Source organism: Manis javanica, chromosome 13, assembly GCF_040802235.1.
Source record: "Manis javanica isolate MJ-LG chromosome 13, MJ_LKY, whole genome shotgun sequence".
Lineage (NCBI taxonomy): Eukaryota > Metazoa > Chordata > Mammalia > Pholidota > Manidae > Manis > Manis javanica.
Window position 1 is genome coordinate 303,681 of NC_133168.1, and position 24,527 is coordinate 328,207.

General features: G+C 45.3%; 1 protein-coding gene across 7 annotated transcripts in view; it reads left to right on the plus strand.

Annotated features, from left to right (window-relative positions):
- The window catches only part of FYN (FYN proto-oncogene, Src family tyrosine kinase), a 150,266-nt gene that overhangs the window by 66,474 nt on the left and 59,265 nt on the right, over positions 1-24,527 (plus strand). For 5 of the 7 annotated variants that reach the window (XM_037012327.2, XM_073220766.1, XM_037012324.2 and 2 more), the window contains one exon: positions 16,451-16,519. The exons of 1 other annotated variant lie outside the window; for it this stretch is intronic. The gene's annotated coding sequence lies outside the window, so the exon portion shown is untranslated. Of the gene's footprint in view, positions 1-8,693; positions 8,845-16,450; positions 16,520-24,527 lie in introns of those variants that run through there. One more of the 7 variants, XM_017658790.3, reaches the window with a different exon arrangement.

A 24,527-nucleotide genomic window follows, 5' to 3' on the forward strand; every position in this document is an offset into this window, starting at 1 on the left:
TTTTTTATAAAATTAAAAACTTAAAATGGCTAGGAAAGCAGGCTCCCCGGTGTTAGTAATACAGGTTACTAATGTCATGTATTTGAGTACATTGCAAGAATGATGTAGAAACATCCCTTACAATGAGTGGCCAACATGACAACATTATTGATAATAAAAACTTTTCACTTTAAAAAAAAAAAAAAAAAAAAAAAAAATATATAATCGGGAAGTGTATTTTGCTAAGTTAGTATGGCAGACCCCATGTGCCTGCAGCTACCCTGCAGTGGGCATTGCAAAATCACAAGACTGAATTGCTCAGTCCCAAGTTGGTAGCAGTTCATCTCACCTGAAGAGTGAGCCAGGACATGTGACAGTTCTGTCTTCCCAAAAGATTGAGTGAAGGTCACTGTGCTGAGGGCTGGTTGCTTGAGAAGGACAGTAACTATCTGTTGTGTAATATTTTTCCATTTTGTTCATTTGAAGCCATTGCAATGGTTTGATAAAGTGCTTTTAGCTGCTGGGTTATGGACATTAAGATAAAGGGTCATCTTGGGTAGAATAATCTAGGCACAGAGAACCTGTCCAGGAGGGCAGAGCTGGGCCTCAGAAGGAATCCAGGAGATCCACTTGGACATCCTTGAGTAATTTTGGTTGAAGTGCGTCTCGCCATCTTGACCCTGACCCTCCTCCCTTGGCTTTCAGAGTGTTCTAGGCTCGTTTGCCCTGCAAAGAGAGAGGGGGCTCCTAGTGGCCCCTGGAACTACTTTGACCAGCATTAGGACCAGGTTACAAACCTGTGCAGTTGTGTTCCTCTCTGAAACAGTGCTCATGAAGCAGAGTTTGGTCAGGTGTTGTGTTTTCCACTGTCTGAAGAAATTAGCAGTTGGTGCTGGGGGTCCCTGGGAACGGCATTTGTGTCCTAGACATGGCTGCAGGAGGGGACCCGCTCACAGGCAGACCCCCCCACTTCTCCACCCCATTCCTTGTAGACCTTCCGTTTGCCTCTCATCCACGGGGTCTTCAGCTGCCATGTGAGAGCTGCTCTGGGCTCAGAAACAAAGGAGAAGGCTAGGAGAAGTGGAAACACGTCAGAGGAACGTCATGAGAGCTGAGCTCCTGTGTGGTGCCGGCCTCCCGCGAGCACACAAAAGCTTTTCCTTCACATAGTTTACAGTGTTTTTCACTTCCATTTTTTGTCAGCCTACAACCCAATCATTTTAATTTGAGGTTATAAATGACCTTTAAAAAAATTGCTTCGAAAGAGGTTGATGACCGGTTACATGATCAGTGATGTGCGTGTGAGTTGATCATGTTGCTCAGCCGGAGGCGGGCGCAGCTGCCAGGTGGTCGGGAGACATTTGGTCGCCTTAGCAGGGGACCCGGGGTGGGGATATGTGGTGAAATGGAGTCAGTAGGAGGACTAGGAGTAGGAGCCCAGAGGATATGAGGGGAAAACTCGAAGCACGCGGGCTTCTGGTTCCTAAGACCCAGAAGTCAGGCCCGTGGTGGTGTCTGAACACAGGGCTGGTTTTGCGGGGCAGCCTGGTACCAAACACCAGTAATGGCGGTGTCTGTCATGTGCAGGGCAGTCAGAGTCAGCAAATAAAAAAATACAGGTTGCCCAATTAAAGTTGAATTTCAGATAAACAAAGAATAATTTTTTAGTGTAAGTATATCCCAAATTGTTTATCCAAAATTCAGATTTAGGCAGTCTGGGTTTTACCTGGCGGTAGTCAGAATGGCTGAGTACGTGATGCTGGGCAGTTCTGCAAGGTAGATGATGCCGTCTGTCCCACTTGAGTGACTGGAAGCCAAGCTAAGCAGGGTTGTGGTTCATGGCCTCTTCATCGGAGGGAAAACCTCAGAGACTGGTGTTTCTGGCCTCTGGGCCACCCTCGGAGAGTCACCGTAGGACAGGCAAGTAGGACGGACACTCTCCGAGCCATGTGGCACTTACCTTGGGTGGCAGAAAGGGCCCTGAGAGGGAGTTGGAGCAGGCGGGGCTGCACTGTCTGGGAGAGACAAGGCTGAGGCAGGCTGGTAGCCTGGCAGGTGAGCCCCAGGTGGAGGTCTGGAAGGAGCATCTGGGTCACCTGGGCCGCCTTCTGTATTTCATGAGGAAGCTGAGAGGTAGACGGAGCAACTCCTTGAGTTGCGGGAACCATCAGCGAAGCCTGTAGCAGCGTCAGGTTTCTTAAATCCTCGCTGAGCTTTCCACAGCAGGTTCTTCCTGAAGCCTCCAGCTTGCACACAGTGCACCCCGTGCACAGGGCCCACCCGTGCGTTCTGCTTCGGAGCCCCTGCTCTCCTGTCCTTTTCTCTCGGTGTAAGAACTTAGGCAGCTCCGTGCTGGGCTTGGCTTTATAACCCAGTCAGCAAAGACGAGGGCCCAAAAGATCCAGGTTCTGCCTGTCATGGCCTTGTATGTGATTCCAGGAGATTCTATACATCTCCAAAATCTGGCTACTCAGTAGAGTGAAAGAAAAGCTTAACATTGTGCTTCCTTCTGGCTTAAAAATAAGTATCAGTGGTTTTGCAATGGAGTATCCCGTTCCTAATGAGGATGGGACTATGGCAGGGAATAGTCATCAGCAGTCTGCTTAGGGGCTTCCAGAACCCTCTGCAGAAAATGCTCAGGGTAGAGGGAAGGATGGAGGGTCTCTTTTAAGTGGAGAAAACCATCCCTTCCCCCCCAGCCCAGTTCTTACAGGGACTGAGAGTTTTATGGTAATGGGGTGTGGGCACCTGACACCACCCTGTTTTTTCCTGAATCCTTTAGCATGGCCTTCCTATATTTTCAGGACCACAACACCTCCTCTGGCTTTTAAGCATGCAGGAATGAAATGTTCTTTTAAGTTTATTTGGTTTATTTCGGCAACTTTTGATGTAAACTGCGGATTTGAGGATAAGAATGCTTCAGTGAACCAGTGACTATGTCCACACTGTCTTATCCTCTCAGTAAATTAGTACATGGGAAACTGTTTAGAGGGGAGAAGGTCATTTATGGGAAACAGAATGCTCTTCTTCTTCCCTATTCATGTGGTTTGCTCCAGTCCTGACGTGATGAATATTTGTGAGGTTTCTTGAAAAGCAAAAGAGCCTGCATTAACATAGTGTGGCTTCTTGGGGAAGCTGAGCATCCGTGTGCTCTTCTACAGATCATTTCTTCAGGTAATTCCACGTTTCCCCTTCAGCTGCAGAACTGAAAGGGCCCTTGCACACTGTCCCGGCACCATCTCAGGAGCCGGCATTCCGCATGCCAGCCAGAGGCGCGGCAGAGCCATGTGGTGCTCAGCCTCGCCCTGTGGCCTTCCCCACCCCCGGAGTCGCTGCTGTCCGCACTGTGAAGGGGGCTCTTTTTCTCCCTGACGTTGACATGATTGCACTCGACTCTGCCTTTTGGAGAACTTAAAACGGAAGACACTGAGGACAGATGATGAATGAAACTGACCAGGGGCTTGGTCAGCTTTATAATTCATGATTCTCAATGCAGATTTAGCTTGAGAATAAGAAAACCTCTTGGACGTTTATTGATATTATCTGTTGAATTTAAAAAATGATCTGTAGGGTAAAACCTCATTTCCAGAGTCAAACATCAAAGCAGCATAGTTTGGAAAAAAAAAATTAATGAAGCCCAAATACTTGAAGTGATTGAATTAATACCTTTTAAAAGCCAAATAAATGTGTACCTCTAAACAGTGCCTGATTTAGAAAATCCGGAAAACCAGCAGCTTGCTCTTAACAGTGCTCCAAGGATGAAGTGGCCGATGCCCTCGGAGCTCCCAGTGGTCTCCAAAGGTCAGCAAGAAGCTGCTGTTTGAAGGCAGACGGAGGGTTCTGGAAACAGCTCTCAATGTCGGTGGGGCCTTTTTCTGGAGAAAAGTGGATACTTAGTTCCATTTTTCTCACTTAGAGGAACTTCAGCTCGATTCAGTTTCCCAGCCAAGAAAAACATGTCTGGTTGGGAAATCTAGGAGTTTTACCTGGTTTCTTCAGGATCCACTCTGCATCATTTTGCAGCAGTTAGTGGTCAAGCACTGCACTGTTAGTTAACTTGAAGGCTGTGATGGTGCCTGGTCCCTCTGTTCTCTGCACTAGCGCCTAGCCAGCATCTTGCACCCTGTTTGGTCACTTATTGCACAGAATGTTCCCCTAGTGCCAGCAAGTTCATGCTGCTCGTTGTGGGGAGGTAAGATGGGGCAAAACCTGTTTCTCAAGGCTGTGGTCACATGCAGGCTGTCTGTGGAACGCTCGCGTGTGCCTCTCCTTCAGGAGAAGTGAGGAGGAGTGATACAAACGCAGTGGCCAACCTGGGCACTGTTTTCATTTGTCAGTCTTGGATGCCCTTGCTTTTTTGAGATTGGGTCATATTTTTCTAGTGTGATCTGGACCACTGGAGACACCCCTCAGTCATCTGATGAAGTGAACTGTGTATCCCCAGATACATCTAAGCAGCTGGTACAGACGTTCTGTTGAATTTGGGTATCATTTCCCTAGCTAATAACTTCTCTCTGAAGTTATTTCTCTGAACAAAATATTTGTTCAGTTTACACACCATAGGCATGTCTCTGTATTCTATGTCCATGTGTCCTGCTTGGGCAGATCCCACAGGAAAAGTGGGAAACTCCCTTGACAAGCCACTTAATCGAAACATGTTCCACAGTGTATGGAACCCTGCCTTGGTCATGTTGGGAATGGTTTACTCTGGGATGTCAGTGTGCAGTGCCTCTCAACCCAAGTGCCCTGAAGTCTGCCGGGCGGGAAGTGACCACTGAGCCAGACAATCCTGTGCTGCCCTGTTGCTGCCAAAGATTCAAGTGTTGCTCAGCCACTCGCAGCATCACGAACAACGCAGGCAATGTGTCCACATCTCTCTCACATAGGACCGGACTCGGCAGCTAGGTGCAGGCACCCCTTACATCTGCCAGTGTGTATCTAGTTCTTACATTGTGGGGTCTTGGTATTTGTCAGCAGAGGTCTTCTCAGTATCTGTGAAGCATTAGTTTTAGTCTGTTCCCTTTCCAGATGACGGGATTTAGGTACTTGCCATACACACTTGTCTCTGCTACACCCCACCCCCTCCTCAGAGGATGTCAGTCTTCACATTGGGTTCCCCACAATACGAGTTGAGGACATACCTGCAGGTGTGGGTAAGAGAGGCTTAAATCTGAAACTGGGTTTCCAGAAATTTGAGGCAGAGCTTTGTGTTATTGCAAGGTAACCTGCTTATTAGGAATTCCGCTGCATCATCCTTAAATTTCCATTTTCACCTGGTGGGTATTTTTGGATTAACCTAGGCTCTGAAAAAATGGAGCGATCCTGTGATGGACCAGAAGCATGGTTGCAGCATCGTTTCCCTGTTAGATGAGAGTAGATTCCTTCTGCGACAGGCTCATCTTCTCTGGGATCCTTTTCCTCCCTTCATCATATTCATTATCCCTGGGGTGAGTTGTCCATCCCTCCGCCATGCCTCCAGCTGTAGCTACACCTAGGAGCTCTCCTGCAGAGCTTCCTGCTAGCTGGGGAGCCTTTTTTCACTCCTCCCCCAGTCTTTCCCACCCTGTGGAGGGACCTACTCCTAATTTTCAGCTCTTCTATGGTAGTATGTCATTACTTGGAAGAAAATTAAAAAGCATTTTACATTGCTTATTGCAAATCATTAACTGAAGCGTCACTAAACCCAAGGAATGCATTCTGTCATTAATGTGTGGGTGACTCCCATTAACATTAATAAAGTTGTTAAGAATCAAAGAACCGGCAGGAATCCATAACAGGATGCATTTTGATCCTGCTTTGCAAAGTGACTCGTACCCACAGGGCATCAACAAGCATTTTAAATGTAATTTTTACAACTCCTTTTTAAAAAGTAGAGCAATTACTGAATATATCATCATAGTACACTCAGGTCCATCAGAATGAATGATGTCTGCCATCAGAATAAATAGTGCTGCCCCGCGCAGGCTACAAGCTTGGTACGTGTGTCGGTAGTGTGGGCGGAGATTTCCCTGTGACTGCCTCTCTCGTGCACTTCCACTGGGGAGCTGCCAGAGTGTTTGGGACTCAGCATAAGGCTGAGAAGGCATGGGAGCAATGGGAAAAGGACTGTACCTGTTTTCACCCACAAAACAGACAAGTTAAATAGAAGTGTTTGCTTCACCTGAGCCATTTTGTGCCTTGCCCTACCTGTGAGGTCATTGACACGTAACATCACTGACATGAAGAGTTGAAGCTGTAGGGGGATTTTAGTCCATATAATTTGTAAAGCTGTTGCAATACTCAATTGACCAATCTTTACTATGGAAGAAGGACAGCAAGGGATCTAAAGACTTTGTAGAAACAACTGGAAAATAGCTTTAACCTTTCATGTAGGATTCAGACACTAGGTGAGAGCTGCACTTTCTCATGGTGAGTGTATTGCACGGGGCTTGCTTATTCATGAATAGCCTATAAAGGGGGACTTCTCAGCCAGCGTGTTCCCTCTTAAGCCATTATGGGTTTTGATTTCAGATGTTCCCAGTGTTTGGAAAATCAGTTCAGTTTGGGTAAGAGAGAATAAGTATTTTCATATTTATGTCTGATTTGGACGTAAGGGACAGTATCCTTTCACAACCCTTTTAGTCTTGCTTAGAAATGTTAAATTTGTAACACTTAGATTAACACTTGTTTGTAATTAAATGTTGCTGTTTTAAACATCACCCTTCCTAAATAAAAGGGAGAGATGGAAACTGTAAGCTAATTGTATTAGGTTTTTGAAGTGCTGTTTATAATTGAATTATTTCCCTAAAGACTGACAGCATCTTACCTAGTTTTATCCTTGGGATGATACTGAATTGCAAGAACTTTTAGATCCTTCTGCTTTTGTCTGAGGTTGGGAAACAGGTATTATCTCTGTAGTTGTTAATCCAGATATTCTGAAGAAGAGAAATACAAAGTACCCCTTTAATCACTGAACTTCATTTCCAACCATTCATTTTTTTTTAATGAATAAATAAAACATTTCCAAAGGAATGAGGCAACGCGGGTTATTGCTGGAACTGAACAGATAAAAACAAGCCCAGAATGCTTCCCACTTATTCTTCACCACAGTGCTGAGAACCGCGTCAGGATTATCCTTGTTTTACAAATCAGGTAGCCGGAACTGGAGAGGTGAAGCCAGCCTTTCTTAGGGCCACAGATCCAGGCAGGGTCAGAGCCCAGCTAAGGAGTAAGGACTGGGGGCAGGGCTGCACGATTGCTGCCCAGTTCTGCCAGCCACTGAATCTTGCTCAAGTCCGGGCACACGGGCCAAGTTTTGGCCTGATGGGTTGAGTCATTTGTTCCCAGAGACCCGGTTTGACCCTCCAGAACCTAACAGAGTGATTGGAGTGTGAGAGGCACTCAGTAAATGTTTGTTGATTGACTGTATTATCAGTTCCAAAGACTTCATTGTGGTGCATCGCCGCATCCTGGTGACTGCCCTGGCCACTGTTAAGTCTGTTTGGAAACCTCTTTGCAGGTGAGTTTAGGAAGGAAGGGAAAAAGGAATATATAGATATAGGTACTATGAGACAGAGAGAGAGAGAGTTACAGATACCCACACACTTTTAAAATGAAATTTCCAGAATTGGCCCCACGTGCCAGTGTGGCCCAAGGCCTTGGACCCAAAGCCATCAGCAAATCGACATGCAGTGGAGATGCTGTATGCACGCTCTGGTTTTGAGCCAAACTTACTTCAAATGGTATTTTTTTCCTGACTTTAAAATGTGCACTCATAGCATAAAATTTGGTGATCTCTAAAGAAAATTAAAACATCTTAATTATACTATCTTGAGGTAGCGGTAAGATGTATATATTTTCCCTCTGTTTTTTAGGGATACATATCATATTTAAGTGTATATAGTGTTGATCCTGCTTTCACTTAATATTAAGTTGTGATAATTTTCTGATGTAATTAAATGATGACTGTGGAGTTTTCCATTGTATAGACATTGTTTAGCCATTCACCATCCTATTAGTATGCAGTTAGATTTTCCCATATTTGATATTATAAACAACATGCAGTAAACAGTCTAGTATCTAAATATTTACTTAATCCATTTCTATAATCAATAGACTTGACAAGTAAAAATAGAAAGTTTCTGTACATGAAAAATCCTAAATAAAATTAAAGGCAGAGAAACCTTGGGAAAAATATTTGCCACAAATATATTAAAATTCTTAACACCCCATGCCCAGTTTCCTTTCACTCATAATTTCTTCTCACATTCTCATGGCTAGGCACTCCGATTTTGCAGCCATTGTACCGGTATCTTACTTGATTTAGCTAAAGTTCTTCCAGAAAAATGCACAGGACTTTGCTCATGTGCTTGATACCATGTGCTATCGAGCCACCTGTGCTGGGACTTCCCAAGGATTGTCTGAATCTTGTCATAGCTGACTTGAAAGTCCCTAAGTAACCTCTGTGTATTTCTCTTGAAAACAACTTAAAAATGAATAAATAAGTTCAAATATTGTGTACTCTTCCAAGCACTAAGATATTTTGAAGTGTGACATAGCCCCTGCCATTGAAAAATTTCCAGTCAACTTAGAGATACAACATGCCCGCATAATAAGTAAACCTGGATACAAGAGATACTCAATAAAGTCACTAAAAATTCCTATTTAGTAAGCCTTACCCGCCTTCTGTTTTCTACAGTTTTCCGTAGTTTAATTGGCCAACATCTGCACACCGGAATCTCGCTTCTCACCCTTACACCTGAGGTGACCTTAGTCACCTGGGTATGGCTGTATCATTCGGATTTCACTCAAGTGCTCACCATGATGGCAAGACTTCTGTCTGTTCACAACTGTATCCTTACCCCTCAAAACAGGACCTAGCACATAGTATGTGTTCAATTGTTGTTTATTGGGTGTATAAACAAAAACTATGTATTGTTTCCAAGGGGAGAGCGCCCACAAACAGTTTTATAGTTAGGTTGAAAGTAAGTGTTGTCACTCAAAGGAGATTGTCATGGGCAGGAACTCTAGTTCAAATGTCAAACCAAAAGGAGGTCAAATACTGGTCTGCAATTTACCAGCTATGTAACCTTGGGCAAGCTGAAAAACATGGATAACAGAACCTACTTCTTGGCTTGTTGATAAGGATGAAGTGAGAGCATTTATGTAAAGCTTAGCGTAGTAGTCGGTACATAGTGCGTGCCCAGTAAATGTTAGCTACTTTTATTTATAAATGTTTTTCCTTCCCTTTGATCCTTTAATATTATCAAACTACAACCTATTCTCATGGGCATAGAAATAGAAACTGACCCATGATCCAACCTGGCTTCTCTGCACCCTAGTTTCTTTGTAAGTTGAAGATACAGAACATGACTCACACTTAGGGTCACTCTGAGGACTAAATGAGACGCTGTACGCAGAGGACCTGTAGTACGGTTAGAGGGTGCTCTTCCCCCACTTCTGTCTTGGTTCAACTAGAAAACCCTTGTATGATTTTGCCACCAAGCATGCATGTCTCTCTCTCCAGTGCAGTGTTTTTCTATTTATTTTGATGTGACACACAGAATTTAATACATTTTTATATCACAATCGGGTCATGGGCATGTGTGACTGGGAACTTTTTTCACCAAATAATACTGTGTATAATGCCTGTATCAGTTTGCTAGGGCTGCCATAACAAAGTGCCACAGACTGTGTGGCTTAAATCACAGGAGTTTGTTTTCTCACAGTCCTGGAGGCTGGATGTGCAAGACCAGGGTACCACGAGGCTTGTCTTTACTGAGGCCTCTCTTCTTGGCTTGTCAGCGCCATCTTTTCCCCTGGTCCTTAAATGGCCTCTCCTCTGAGCATGTCCTGATGTCCTCAGTCATTGGATTGGGGCCAACACTGGGACCTCATTTTACCTTAATTGCCTCTTTAAAGGTCCTGTCTCCAAATACAGTCACATTCTGACATCCTGAGGCTGAGGACTGAAACATAAGAGTCGGCAAGAGGGACACAATTTAGTCTATATAACAGTGCCCTTGATATTTTCCTCTTATTTCATTAAAGAAAATGCTGGGCACAACCAAGTTTAGTTTTGCAACCCAATGAATTGATTACTGGGCCACAGGTTGAAGGGCACAAATCTAGTGGGTCATGTAGGTTGACCAGGTTAGTATAAAATTGGTAGCAGCATTAGGACTCATCTTAGACCGATTGCAGAGACGGCCCCAGAAGCTCCAAACACATAAAGCAGAGTAAGATCAGAGTGGGCAACCTTCTGCAAACACATGGCAGCTGCCTTAGCTCGGGGACCGGCAAACTTCTCCCATAAATGGTCAGACAGCATCTCTGACTTTTCAAGCCATGTAGTCCCTGCCGAGACGACCTGCTGAATTGTGTCGCAGACAACTGTGAACTAACAGGCACGGCTCCATCCCAATATAACTTGATTTATAGGCACTGGAGTTTGAATTTGTTATAATTTTCACATGTCATGAAATATTCTTTTGAATTTTTCCATTTAAAAATATGAAGACCATTCTTAGTTCATGGGCTGGGCAAAAGCAGGTGGTGGGCCAGATCTGACCCACAGGGTTTAGGATGCCCCTTCCCTGGGGTAGAGCTGTGTCATCTAGCTCAGAGACTGAAGTTTGGCCTGGATGATTTTCCTCAGTTCATGTAAATCCTTAACTGATCATCATGTTTGACCCTCATGATGTTTCTATACTTTCAGATGGAAAATCTCATGAAATTGGTCCATGTGGTCACTCACGAAAAAATTATCTAAAAAGCGTATTTTCTTACCCGATGGAGCTCTAAGTGGGCATGAGAGATCCTTCTTAGAGGACCCACAAAACTATAGTTTGTCAGATAGTGAGGTTAGGGGTAGAACTAACATCTGATGTCTACACAGAAACAGCAGAGCTTGAACCCTAAAAGCGGTCTCCTCTGGGAAGCTGATTTTCAGAGAAATGTAGTGGCCCAAGAAAGGCTTGGATATCCTCGTGGTGGTGAAGGGCTCCGCTCCAGGGCCCAGGCCCACCCTCTCTGGATGAGTGGTGCAGGAGGCCAGGCTGCTCCACAGTCCCTGTCACACGTGGTTCCTTCCCTGCCCAGAGTCAGCTGTGGTGGGGGCGGCCATCTCTCACCTTCTGTGGGGCTGCCTGCAGTCTCCGGGTGCCCTGTAAGTGCCCAAATAAGTCTCCCACCATGAGGCCCGGGAGAACAAAACTGTCTAAGGTCGCCAAGAGTCTCACATATGGTTTCTCCACTCTGGGGGATTCATTTCAGTGGTAACTGGGGCATTTGTGCAGCATGCATACCTAATGGGGTGGGCTCACCCCTGCACAGACTGCCCAGAGTGGGAGAGGGCCCAGCAGAGAGGGTGGAGGTCGAGCAGCTCTAAGACTTAGGGCAGAGGCTCCCTCCACCATGGAATGGAGGCTGCTCTGTGACAGTTCAAGACTGCCTGGCGACCAGGTGTGCTCCACAGCGGGAACCTGAAGAGCTCTGGAAACTGACAAAGGCAGGAACAGCATCCTGGGAGTTATTTTCAGTATTTCAGACTGTCCGGTGGAAACCGTACATTTATGCCCCAGGCTGCAAAGGCCAGCTGCACTGCAGTCACCTCCTTGGCAGGAGTGACCTGATCTCATGGGGGAGTCTGCGGGAAAATGTTGAATGCTCACTGCGACACAGAAAGAAATTGCCTTTATCTGCAGGGCTTTCACATTTAGGGATGTTGCGGACTGTACACCAAGGCCCCAGCAAACTCTTCTAACTGACATAAAAAAATGGGGCTTGATAAAAAAAAAAAAATGGGGCTTGAATATCCAACTATTCATTTTTAAAAATCAGGTAAAATAACTTTGTTATTTTATTTTGGAACTGTTTGCTTCATGCCATCCTAATGTATAACAAAATGACTTTGGCATGACAGTCATCTTAAGTGAATAAGAAACACAATTCAGTGAAATGTTACTTTTTAGCTTTTAGGAGAGCAAATTTTTTAATTATCTTGCTTAAACTGCTTTGCTTTCTTGCTGCTTTCAGTACTTAAAAATCTCTGTTTTGTTTCTGGTTTCACTGCATTAACCATTGAGATTTTCTTTTTAATTGAAGCATGACGTTCATACAGAAAAGTGCACAACTTGTTCCATGCACTGGTAATGAATTTTCACAAAGCAAGCCCTCCTGCGCAACCAGCAGCCAGATGGGGAAAGGTCTTCACCCGAGCGCCAGAAGCCCCTTAGACCTCTTTCCAGTCCCGAGCCACCCTCCCACCAAGGGCTACTAATAGCATGATTTCTGGTATTCACTGGTTTTGTCTGTTTTGAACTTTATACAAATAAAACTGTGCAAACATACTCATGTGTCTGCTTTAACATTACACTTGGGAAATTCATCCATGTTATTACAGATTGTGAATTGTTCATTCTCACTGCTGTGTACTGTTATATTGTGTAACTATATATCAAATTTTATTTAATCCTTCTATTGTACGTGGGCTTTTAGGTTGTTTCCAGTTTGGAAATATAATAAATAGTGCTATTGGTCACATTCTTGTACGTGTCAGTGGGTGAGTACATGTAACATTTGTGTAGGATAGACTCCTCAGTGGTGGGGACCTCGCTCATAGGTGTGGGTATGTCTGGCTTTCATAGACACTGGCCCTACTCCAAAGTCCCTTGACCAGCTTACACCCCATCCCCAGTGTCTGGGGGCCCCACTGGCTCTGTGTCCTCACCCACACTTTGTAGGTGTTGTCTCTGTTTTAGACAGTCCGGTAGGTGTGTATTGGTCGTGCTTTGTAATGTTACTCTGCTTTTCATTGGTGACTAAACTAGAGCATTTTTAATATGTTTATTGGCCATTTGGATTTACTTTTTTATGAAAGTCTTCAAGTACATGCCCATTTTTTATTTGGTTGTCTATTTCATATGAATTTGTAGGAGCTCTTTGCTGGGTAGATATGTGACTGTCTTCTCTATGTGGCTTGCCTTTTGACACTGTTGATATCATTTGGCAAAAACATTCTTAATTTTAATAAAGTGCTAATTATCCTATTGTTCGTCCATGGTTAGCACTTTCTCATGTTCTGTTCTTTAAAAATATTGACCTGTTGCGAGGTATGAAGGCACTGTTTTCTTTTAAGAGTATTGTTATTTGACCTTACGTATTTTGTTCTTCCACCCATGTGGGGTGGGTTTTTGCACAGTGTGAGGTAGAAGAATCATTTTTCAGACAAGGACAGCCAATATGTTGATTTCCTGAGGCTGCCGTAACATAGCACCACAAACTGCAGGGCTTAAAACGAGAAATTTATTCTCTTATAGTTCTGAGGCCAAAAGTCTAAAACCAAGGTGTGGGCAGGGCCCTGCTCCCCCTGAAGGCGCCAGGGGAGGATCCTGCCCGCCTCTGCCAGCTCCTGGTGCAGTGCGCAGCCTTGATGCTCCTGGGCCTGCAGCCACATTGCTCTTAATCTGGACCTCTGCTCTCATAGAGCCTTCTTCCCCTCCTGTCTTTGTGTCTAATTTGTCTTTTTCTTATAAGGACACAGTCATATTGGATGTAGGACCTACCCTAATCCATATAACCTCATTTTAATGAATTACATCTGCAGTGACCTGTTTACAAATAAGGTCACATTCTGAGGTACTGGGGGTTAGGACTCCAATACGTTTTTTGGGGTAATAGAATAACCCACAGCACACCATGAATCCTGTGCCATTTGCTGAACTTAGGTGTCCTCTTTGTCATAAATTCAGTGACTGTATTGGTCTATTTGGGGACCTTTTATTTTGCTCCACTGGCCTTTTCCTGTCCATACGCAATACCACACTGTCTTAGTTACAATTTTACAGCAGATCTTAATATCAGAGTAAGTCCCCCAGCCTCAGGCCGTCCCACCCCCACCCGCCCCCAGGAGTGCTGTCGCCTGCCCGTGAGGCTGAGGAATCTAAGGGATCTGTTAGGAAGTAGTGGCCACGCAGTCGAGATCTGTGTTAGTGGAGCTCATCCCTAATGTGTATTGAGGACGTCACCTTTCAGCCAGGGGCCACGCAATGGGCTGTGCGTATTAGAACCCAGAGGTACACATGGTGCCATGTGTTGTATGGAGCCACCTGCAAACATCTTCCTGCTTACCCGTGAGGATGTGTACATCTGTGTTCGTGTAACAAAAGTTAAAGTCATGCTGCCTTCTTCATAATCTTACAACTATTTTTATTTATTAGTATCATATATCTAGTGTGCCCAGATGAACAAATTCAAATGAAATGGATTTAAATGTCCTGAAGTGTGAAAGAGTTCAAGTCCAGCCTTTGCTCTCTGAGTGGACACCCTCTCAGTTGTAGTCATTGGAGAGGGCGTACACGCCAACTTGTCCTAAAAATCACTTGACGTGGTGTTGGGTGTGAGAATGCTGCCATGGTGAATTTCTGCCAAAGCACATGATCATCATGCTCTCAGGAGTGGTGGTCAGTGGAGAAAATCACTATGCTCTCTTTATTTGAAAAGGAAGAACTACTCTGTCATTTTTTTTTCTTGGCAAAAAAAACACACAGAAGACCTAAGCTGCATCTATTTAGGGAAAGGGCTGATAAGATCCACAGGGACAGTGTCCGTCCCGAGGTTTAAGCATCATAGACTTAGTGGGGCTGAAAGTGAAATATGCAGCCAGGTGTTGAGCCGACCTTCTTGAGACGGTCACTTGGGTGGGGTTGCCACCTCCAACCTCATGTAAAGACGATATCACTCAGAGGGAAGGTGGAAATGCTCTGCTCTATCTGCTGGCCCCACTTGCCCTTGAATGATGGGCTCACACCTGAGAGACCAATGGGAAGCCAGAGCATCTCTTAGCTGGCCTCACCTCCATGGATCACCAAGGTGCCCACATGCAGGAAAGCACCAGCTCTTCCTTGTTTATGCAAAAACCCAGAAAGGTTGAGAGATTCTCAGCTACCCTGGACTGGGCAGGAAAAGCTGCTAGACTTGAAGCTTCATGAAAATTGTAATGTCAGCACAGGGCCCTACATGTCAACAGAGTGATTGAACAGCAGCTTTCAGTCATTTCAAAGATTGACAGTTCCTGGGAAATCTGTCAGTCAACAGCATTGACCAAGTATTCACTCTAAAGAGAAGTAGAGGAAGACAACATTTTGTTGCCTAAGTTCAGTAATTCACATCCTAAGTATAGAATGTTCGGGTGTCCCATCTACATAATTAGGACCTAATAAGCTGCCAAAGAGATGAGACGCTAGGATTATTAGCTGAGCCCGAGTAGGACAGGAGTGCCTACTCTTCCCTGATTCAGACAGTGCTGACTTGAAGGCCATTCCGTCGTGAGTGCTCTGAGACAAAGCTCTGCCAGCCGCGGGAGGGGTAGAAAGGCAGGATAAATAGGGCCCTTCCTTACAACTTTAAGACTTATAACTTAGAAAGTAGACTACAGTAAGTATATTTAAAATACTCATATCAACTATAACTTTTTAAAAGAGAACAAAGATGGGTGAGATAATATCAAATTGGGTAAATCAAGGTAGAAAGGGCTCAAGATGACAGGAGTTAAGCTAGGCCTTACGGTGGGGCACATGACCTGGGACCCATGTATGGGACTCAGGTGGTCTGTGAATTTGGATGGGAAAAATTACCTTTATTTTCACTAACCCTTAACTGAAATCGAACAGTTTCTTCTATTACAAAAGTAGCATTAGCTGTTTGCTATCCATAATAGAAGTTGGGTTTTCCTGTTACATTAGAGTTACAGATGACCTCAAATACCATTTACTTCAAAGTTACAATTAGTTACCAGATTTTGGCTGGAACTCATTTAAATATTGAAAGAAACACATCACAATTTTGTTATCTATTTTGATAACTCTATCAGTAGGACTTCTTTGAATCCTATGCATTTCACATACTAATTTCAAGCATTTGAAAACATTATTCAGAGAAACATATTTCTAGACTCTTAGAGCCCAAGAAGGTAAAGAGCCCTCACCTTAGAAAATGGCTCTGCCTCCTTTCAGTGGTTTTGGGGACTGCTTGCTGTGTGCCAGATGCTGTTCTAAGCCTCAGCTCAGATAATAAAGTGAAGTCCAGAAAAGAAAGGGGAGGTCCACAACCAGGAGGAGAAAAGAGAGTGTTACTAAAATAGGAAAGAGGAATTGGTTTGGAGGAGAAGACATTATGAGTTCAATTTTAGGTGTTTTTGCCTTGTTCCCTTTAATTATTTTAAAGGGCCAAAAACTCAAACACAGTATTTATAAGCACAGTTTCTGGTTTATTTCATTGTCCGGATTTTTCTTTGATACTAGTGACTGTTTAGTTCATCTGTATATTGATTTCATCTTCCTTGTAAAAACAAAGAGGAATCTGGCTGGAAGAGTTTGGTACATTTATGGTTGCCCAAAACAGGGAAGATGTGGTTTCCAGAAGGGAAACACAGTATATATTAAATTACTTCTGTTTAATGATGCATTTTTCCTTTTGTTGTATTGTTTTTTAGGACCCATCCAGCGGCCATATTAGAAGACATGTGGTGTATATAAAGTTTTTGATAGTTGGGGGAATTTTGGTAAGTGTCCTTGTGTTTATTTCTGATACCTTTTGCTGTGGAATGGTGCTTTCAGAGGGAGCTGTCCTCTTGTTCTGTGTGTGTTTATCTGCACTGGACTTCGGCAAAATGAAATTTTGTAATGTGGCATTCAGTTGGTATTTTCTCTCAGTATGACATTTTTTGCTTGTTTTTGCTGATATTATTAAGCAATATGGGGTTTTCTAAGATTTAATAAGTCTAGATTTAGGGAAGCCTCTGGATGCAGGTAAAGAATAACTTTGATAGCTTAGCTTATATTCTAAACCATCCATGGAATGTAAGAGTAATAAACTGGGGGACAGAAGAATTTTTAAAAGTCTGCAAAGCAGAGAGATTCTATGACCTATCTGTTGAAATGAGAGAGAACCCGGTAGTGAGAGACACAGGCAGTGAGCTGCTTGGGGAATGGGAAATTAAGGGGAGTTACGAATCCACACTGGGCACCAGCCCACCAGCCAGCCTAGAGGTGGCTGGACAGACCAAGAATGTTAAGTTCAGCAGCCACCAGAAGGCTTTGCTGGCAGTAGTGCAAGGACAGACACCAGGGTCAGAAGACCTGGATTAAAATTCGATTTCCATACGGACTGGTTGTTACATAACCTCTCTGAGCCTTAGTTTCCTCATTGGCAAAACGAGGCTTGTATTACCCACCTCAGAGGCATGGCAGGGCTCAGCAAAGCAGCTGTTCTTGGCAGCAGAACAGCCTTGTTTTGGAGCTGCAAGTTTGCCACTGAAGTCGAGCCACCGAGAGGTGTGTGGACCTCCAGCAGGAGGGCCCCTGGCAGTGGGTTGGCCCCATCACCTGCTGTCCCAGGGGATGTCAGCTGGTCACCCGCAGTCCCTCCTCTGGTGTCCACTCCGTAGCATGCTGTGGGAAGCACCAGGATGTCCCCTGTTCTCTAACCCTGCCAACACATTCTTACACAGTGTGGCTGACTTAAATCCTTCTTGCCACCTTTGTAGCCAAGTGCAATCACTTTGTTTGACCGTCATCCATTTTTTGGAGTTAATGTCATTTTGAACCAAAACAAAGAGAAAAAGAAGGGTTGGGAGCAGACACACCCTTGGTTTGGGCCTCAGTCACCGTGTCTAGGCTTCCGTTTCCAGACCTCTTTTTTTGCCTGTGCTTATTATGTAGACCTCACAGTGATCCACTTACTGGACTGGAGTTTCTGAGCTTTGACTAAAACCATTTGGTGTTGGAGTAGGGCCTTTACCTGTGGTTTGGAGGGATCAGCTGGGTCGCTGCAGGTGGACTGTTAGTGTAAGGTCAGGTGTTCATAGGTGACAGCTCTTCTGTTCTCATAAAATCCAAGAGGAGATGGACATGGCCTTGTGCTTGTCTGGCCCAGTCTCTCACTGACCAAAGAAAGCCCCTCTTCAAAGAAACCCTGACAGGGGATCCAAATTCTCTCAGAGGTGAGGAGCTTGCTCTGCCCAGGGCACCTTGCTCTACAGCAGTAGGGCACAGGGAATTTTAGGGGGTGATGAAATTGCTCTTGATATTAGTTGTGGTGGTGTTTATACAACTGTGTGCCTTTGTGAAAACTCACAGAACCATACAAGAGGGTGAATTTTACTGTTATGTTAATTAAACTTTAATTTTTAAAATGGAAAAAAGCGAGCAGTTAGACAAATACCTGGACAGTTTGCTCAAATTGTTAAAGAACGGAGGGAAGGCAGGAGACAGGAACTCAGTATCACACTGAACTGTGAACTGTGCGCCATGAGACAGAGACTCGCCCCCCTCTCCTGCTACAGAGTCAGCACGTGGAGGGCCTCTGATCAATGTCTGTGGGGCTGCCATCGCTCTCGGTCACTTGCCGAGCAGACAGGCAGGCCTTCCTTCCACACATCAGCCCCCAGGTATTTGAAGACTCTTTTCTCTCTCATTCATCTTTTCTTCTCTGGATTGAATTTACCCTCTATCAACCATTGCCTTCCTGTCTTCTGATGTCTCCTCCTGCCCCTCCCACCCTGCACCTCTTCTTGCAGCGTCTCCCTCACCATGTGCCTCCGCACACCTGGCCCGGCACTGGAAACAGTGCCCCAAGGTGGTCTGATCCGGGAGGTGTACCAGGCCAACTCTCTGTAGTTGATTCAGTAGACACCAACCCTAATCCCTTCTTCACAATCAGTGTTGAGCACCTGGTAATGGATTGGGAAGGATTTTTCAGGAGTCATCTTGTAAGACTGGAGCTCCTAAAAGTGGGGAGGTCAGCAGCCCAAGAGACGGGGTGGCCCCAAATCCATCTTCTTCAATGTCTTGACTGAAACAAGGCCAGGCCGCCCTTGGTTTGAGGCAGCAGTAGTGCTGTTTATAAATCTTTCAGGACAATGGTATATCAGAGGTCCCATTCTTCATTATGAGTCATGGGAAATTTGCAATTCTTAAAACAAAAACTTGTGGGTACCTTGAAAAATCTACATTTTTTTCCTGGTCATGCCAGTGGGGGGAGGTACTTATATTCAAAGAGCAGTGGTTCTCCATCTGGTTCAGTCGTGCCCTCCAAACGGACATTCGGCCATGTCTAAAGGCATTTTCAGTTTGTCTGAACTAGGGGAGGCGAAGGGTGTGTGCTCCTGGTGTCTAGTGGGTGGAGGCCACGGATGCTGCTGGGCACCCTACAGTGCACAGGACACCCCTCCACAGTGATCTGGACCAAGGCAGCCATCATGTGGAGGCTGAGAAACCTCATACAAGTAATAAAAGCATTTAGATGCCTAAAATTCTCATTATTTTGAAGGTTTTACATTTTGAATGTTTTGACATTTAATTGGATGTAAATATATAACTAGAAAACATGAAGTCTGTTCAGAGAATCACAGGTTCTTCCAAGAGGCTAGTCTTATATCACCCTTTCCTCCAAAGGGTGTTGTGATTCACGCAGGCAGGTGGGTGTCTGAAGCCTTATGCCAACAACTGTCAGCAAAGCTGTGGCTGGATGCACACAAAGGTGGTCTCATATTTCAGACTTTTAGCCCCAGCTTCTAAATGTGTGCCTGCCTTTAGGTGGCCCCTGCAATGAAGTGCTGTTCCAGCCTGGGCTCATCCTTCCTTTCGAATCAGTTAGCGATCTGGAGTGATGAACGTGTGCTTAGGGAAGAGAGCGATCTCACAGCAGATGATTGAGACGGTATTTTGATATGCAGGCCTGTTTATTTGCATCAATTTCCTAGTGACAGTACAGTCTTGTTTAAATATGAGTTGTTGAGAGCTTTCGTGGCCCAATATGGCAACATTTGCTGAAACCAGGAGATAAAAGTGACATGTCAAGTGGTGATACAGGAAATCCACTTGAAAAGACTTTAATTACAGGGACTATTTTGGGAGGGTAACTGTGCTTTTTGTGAAGTGTATTTTGGGATCCACTAACCCAGCTTCAGGGCCAGTAATATCTTCCCAGAGAGGGTGTGGCATGTGCTTGTGGACATAAATATTTTCTTACCAAAAGTTTTGATACATTCTTTTGACTTTCCTACCCTCCATTCTTCATTTTCTGATAATCTTTCTTTTGTGAGAGTGCTGTGTAAATGTGTTTTGGAAAACAGTAGATGAGAGGATATAAGATCTCATTTCAGATGTCCAGCCCAGAGATTTAGGGACATTACATGCTTAATCTGCTGTTTTTAAGATGAACAGAATTTGGAGGGGGTACCAGAGGTGAGTAGGAAGCAGAGTTGAGTGAGACTACAAAACACCATGGTAACTATAGGAATGCTAGCGGTCCATGGCTAATTATTTCCAAGCACCCCCACATCACCCTGTGGCTAATTCCTGTGGCCATTTCATCTCTCCCACGATGCTCATGACCTAGACTATCTGCTTTCTCTTTTGTTCTTCAAGACGTAAACCTTTTCCCTGTCCTGCCTTTGGGGCCTCCCTTACTTCCCTGTTAATACCCGAGACCTTTGGCCTCAAAGGAGGGTTCAGAACTTTCTGTCCCCTTGGCATGTCCTAGTGTAAAGGAAAAATTAGATCAGCAAATAAAATTGGCTTCTAGTTTACACAGTGTGTGTGTGGTGCTGGCTGGTTGGAGAGAAACAGAGAAAAGTGTAAGAACAATTTTGTAACCCGTGCAACCTAAGGGCAGGAGAAGCGCCTTTACCTAAACTCATAAGTCATGAAGGCTTTAACATGTGAGCAGGATGCCCCCTGAGGGAGTTGACGGCCCAGCCTCCTGACCATAAGCCCTGGCGGGGGCGGGGGGGTCCGCGTGCTCTCAGGGGCAGTCCGGGCCCCTCTGGATGGATGGAGCTGAACCCCTGCTGAACCTGCTTGTACAAGCCGCTGCTCCGTCCTCCATGCTCGGCTTCGCTGGGCTCCTGGTCCCACTCAGGATTGTTGCAACAGCCCTTTCCAGCCTCCAAGATCCCCTTCCATGGGCATCGCTCAAAATCAGTCATCCTGGAAGTCAGACCTGTGCATGCGGCTTCCGGCTCTGGTGTGTGTGGGACAGTGCACCATCTTCTCACCATATTGTGTTACCTTCAATTCCTTGCTCACCAAGAGAAGGGTCCTTCTCATTCCAGCTTAGTGTGGGCACCTCCTAAGCCAAACTCTGTGGAGCTGCTTTGAGGATATGTCTTGCTTATCTGCTCCCATAGCCCAAGTATCTGCCATCAGCCTTCAGTTTAAAATTTACACCACAGTGTATGTGCCTTTCATCTACAGCAACACTTATAAAACAGAATTTCCCATGTCTGGATGGGAAACATTATCGCATAAGAATATCTTGTATATTCTAGTGTGTGACTGGACAGCCAACACCGTGGGAAGCTCCCGCCTTGGACCCAGCTCGGCCTCTGCCTGGCGAGACTGCCCGTGGGAATGCGCGCTGCAGCATTTGCGTGGCTAGTTTAGGTCTGCAGGCAGCCTCGCACATCCACTTCTCCAGACCACTTCCTAGGTAGTGGAACAGGCATTATCTCCGGTGAAGCCTGCGACTCAGAAGTCAGCCTGCGTCTGTAGAGGGGAGTATGGGGTGGGGAGGCAGTGTTGGCATGTGCTGTGTGGGGAGTTGGGCCTGGAGGTCCTGCAGAGCCTGGGACAGTCCCGCCCAGCATCCATTGCACCCCCACTAAGAAACACCGACGTACAGCTAACACGCAGCAGAGCCAGGCCCCAACCTGCACTGTCAGAACCCAGGCCTTCGTGTTGAAGCGTCACAGAATCAGCCCCTACTCGATGAAGAGCCCTCATGCTTAGACGCACACCGAGAGTGGCTGTTGTGCAGCTTGTGCTGGCACTGCTGCGCATCAGAAGGCAGGCACAGCTGCTCTGGGTGCAGTCAGCCCCCCCCCCGAACCCTCAGTGGCCAGCACCCCCGTACAGAGAGGGAGTGCTGTGAGAAAAGATGGGAGCCAAGAGGGCGCTCCACGCCACTGGCTGAAAGACCACCCAGACCCAGACAGGGAATTAGGTGTCAGTTTCAGGAGTTTTTAGTATGAGATCTTAGACTTCATACCTTCCTGGTAGACTTCTACAGGCTGCTTCTGGAGGTTTGAAGTTTGATTTTGATGTCAACCAACAAGAGGCAGAAACAGTGGCTGCATCAGCTTGAATGAGCACATGGAATTGATTGAAGTGGCAAAAATAAAACTTTACTGAATGAAAAAGCACCCAGTGAAGCTGAGCTGATAGAAATGTTGGTGGGATTATGAGAAGAGGAGGTAGTGATAATACCTGCTTCTTATTTTATTTTTTTCTTCTCTCTTTTCCAGTTTCTTTCCCAATTTTTTATTTTGAAAAATTTCAAACCTGCTATTTTGGGAGAGTGGTAAAAGCACACCTCTCTGTCATTTACCCAGATATGCCAACTGTCCCAACATGCTGCGTTTGCATTCCTTCCTCCTTGTCCCCGTTATGTCCGTATACTGGTACGTAAATCACACACACATACACACTATGCATTGCATTAATTTTGTTGCGCCATTTGAAAGTTGCAAAGATCTTGACACTTTACCTCTAAATATTTCATCATGTATCTCCCAAGAATAAGGATTCTCCCACAAAACCACGCTACTATTATTATACCTAAGAAACCTAGAGATAATTCCATCATCTAATCTAATGTCCAGTCAGAATTCAAATTTTCCCACACTCTCGGCTTGTTCTGTTTCTTCATAGTGTTTTTTAACTTCTTTCCCTCTTGCTGACAATTGCTATTAGATGCAGGTTAAACATCTTGGCAAGAATACTTCACAGGAGCTATTGCCTGCTTGCCACTAGGAGGCAGATCAACTTGTCCCACCATGCACATCACTAAGTTTCCTCTCTCGGGTAAGGTGGCAACCAGACCTTGCCCGATGTGTGATGCACTGTGAGTCAGTAAGGCGTCTGTGGGGCTGGCTGGTACGTGTGCCTTTTGTAAGCGTCCATCACCCCCCTGCCTTCCATAGCTTTGAGTAGCAGTGGCTAACCCTCACCTAAATCAGCCATAACAGTGGGATAGAGTCAGATGCTTTTACCCTTTGCTTTCTCTCCCTCCCTTTAGTTTAGGAAATTATCTAGGCCTCCGTATTTTTAGAGTGATTTTTTTTTTAGCACTTGCCATGTGGTCAGCAAGATTTTGCTGTGATAGTAGATTATGCTGAAACGCTCTTCTTTGTTGCTTTTGGGATGAAGAGGAGTAACTTTAGCAGAGCATTTACTCCACACTGGGTACCACGCAGGCCCTTTGCCTGTGAAATGTCGTTCATTTTCTTCTCACACAAGAGCTCAGAAGTGAATGGCTCGAGGCCCCCCACCCCAGCTCCTGCCATGGAGCTGAGAAAAAGCCTCAGGTGTCAGGCCTACAGCCGGGGTTCTCCCTCCTTCCTCGTTCTCCCGAGTCCCCAGCCCTGGCTGTGGCTCCCACTCCATAGTTTCTGCCTCTCTGACTTGAGCATGTCCATAAACAAGGAAAGCCAACAAGGAGCGGTTGTGGGTCTGGAGAAGCACAAGCCACCCATGCCTACCTGGGGCAGGTGCTGCTGGGTCTCAGACAACTGTGGGCCCGGCACCATCAGAAATCTCGCTGTGAACACTCACTGTCCCAATTTTTTCAATGTTGGAATGGATCTTACGTTCTGACGCTCATTAGCCCGGTCACCAGTCCTCAGCACACAGGCCACGATGGGCTGAAGCCATCTTGACGCAGCCGAGGCTCTGCTTAGAAATCAGATTCATCATTCGTCTGTTTGCTTGCTTTTAACATCCTCTTTTAATCAGAAATTAATGTTCTTGATTTGATTTTAGGGGTATTTCATTTTTGAAGAGGGAAAAGTTGTGTTTCATAGAAGTATTATTTAACTGGTATTATTGGGAAAACTTGGATTTCTGGACTAGCAGCTCAACGGTACAGAGGGGGGACATTCCTTCTGGAGCTTTGAGAGGAAGCAAATACATTTCCCTTGAGTATCATCCGTAGGGTTTTCCTTTTTCAGACTGTTCTCTGGGTCCTTACAAAGGGAATGGAGCCTGTTTTACCCTCTCGCACTCCTTAGTTTTTTTGTGTGAATTTAACTGTGGGAAAGTCAGAAGAATCTAAATGTGCTCCCAGTAGAGGAGCTGAGGCAGACACATGGCGGAGCTTCCCTGGGTGGGCCTTGGGTGCTGCAGTGCTGGCTGAACGTAGCATGTTAGGTTGATTCTAATTGTCTTTAGCAGATTTATTCTTGAGTTTGGAGTGGTGGGGAACAGCTGCAGGTAAAAGCCCTGTCTGGTCTGTCTTCATTGTGCAGGAATTTAGTTCTCCCCTCCCATTTTACAGATTGACCCTGAGGCACAGAGAGCTTGAGTAGGACCCAGGTCAGACCTAATTGGCTTGGGTCTCCTGTGGATTGCACCTCACATTTCCTGAAGTTTTCAGTCAACAAGTAATAGCCACACGTGCTTCACTGAGGCATGGCTCTCATCGTCCACAGTGTTTCTTTCCATCCAGACCCTCCACAGCCCAGGCTCCCACCAGTCATGTTTACCAAGTGAAGAAATGAAGGTCTGCAT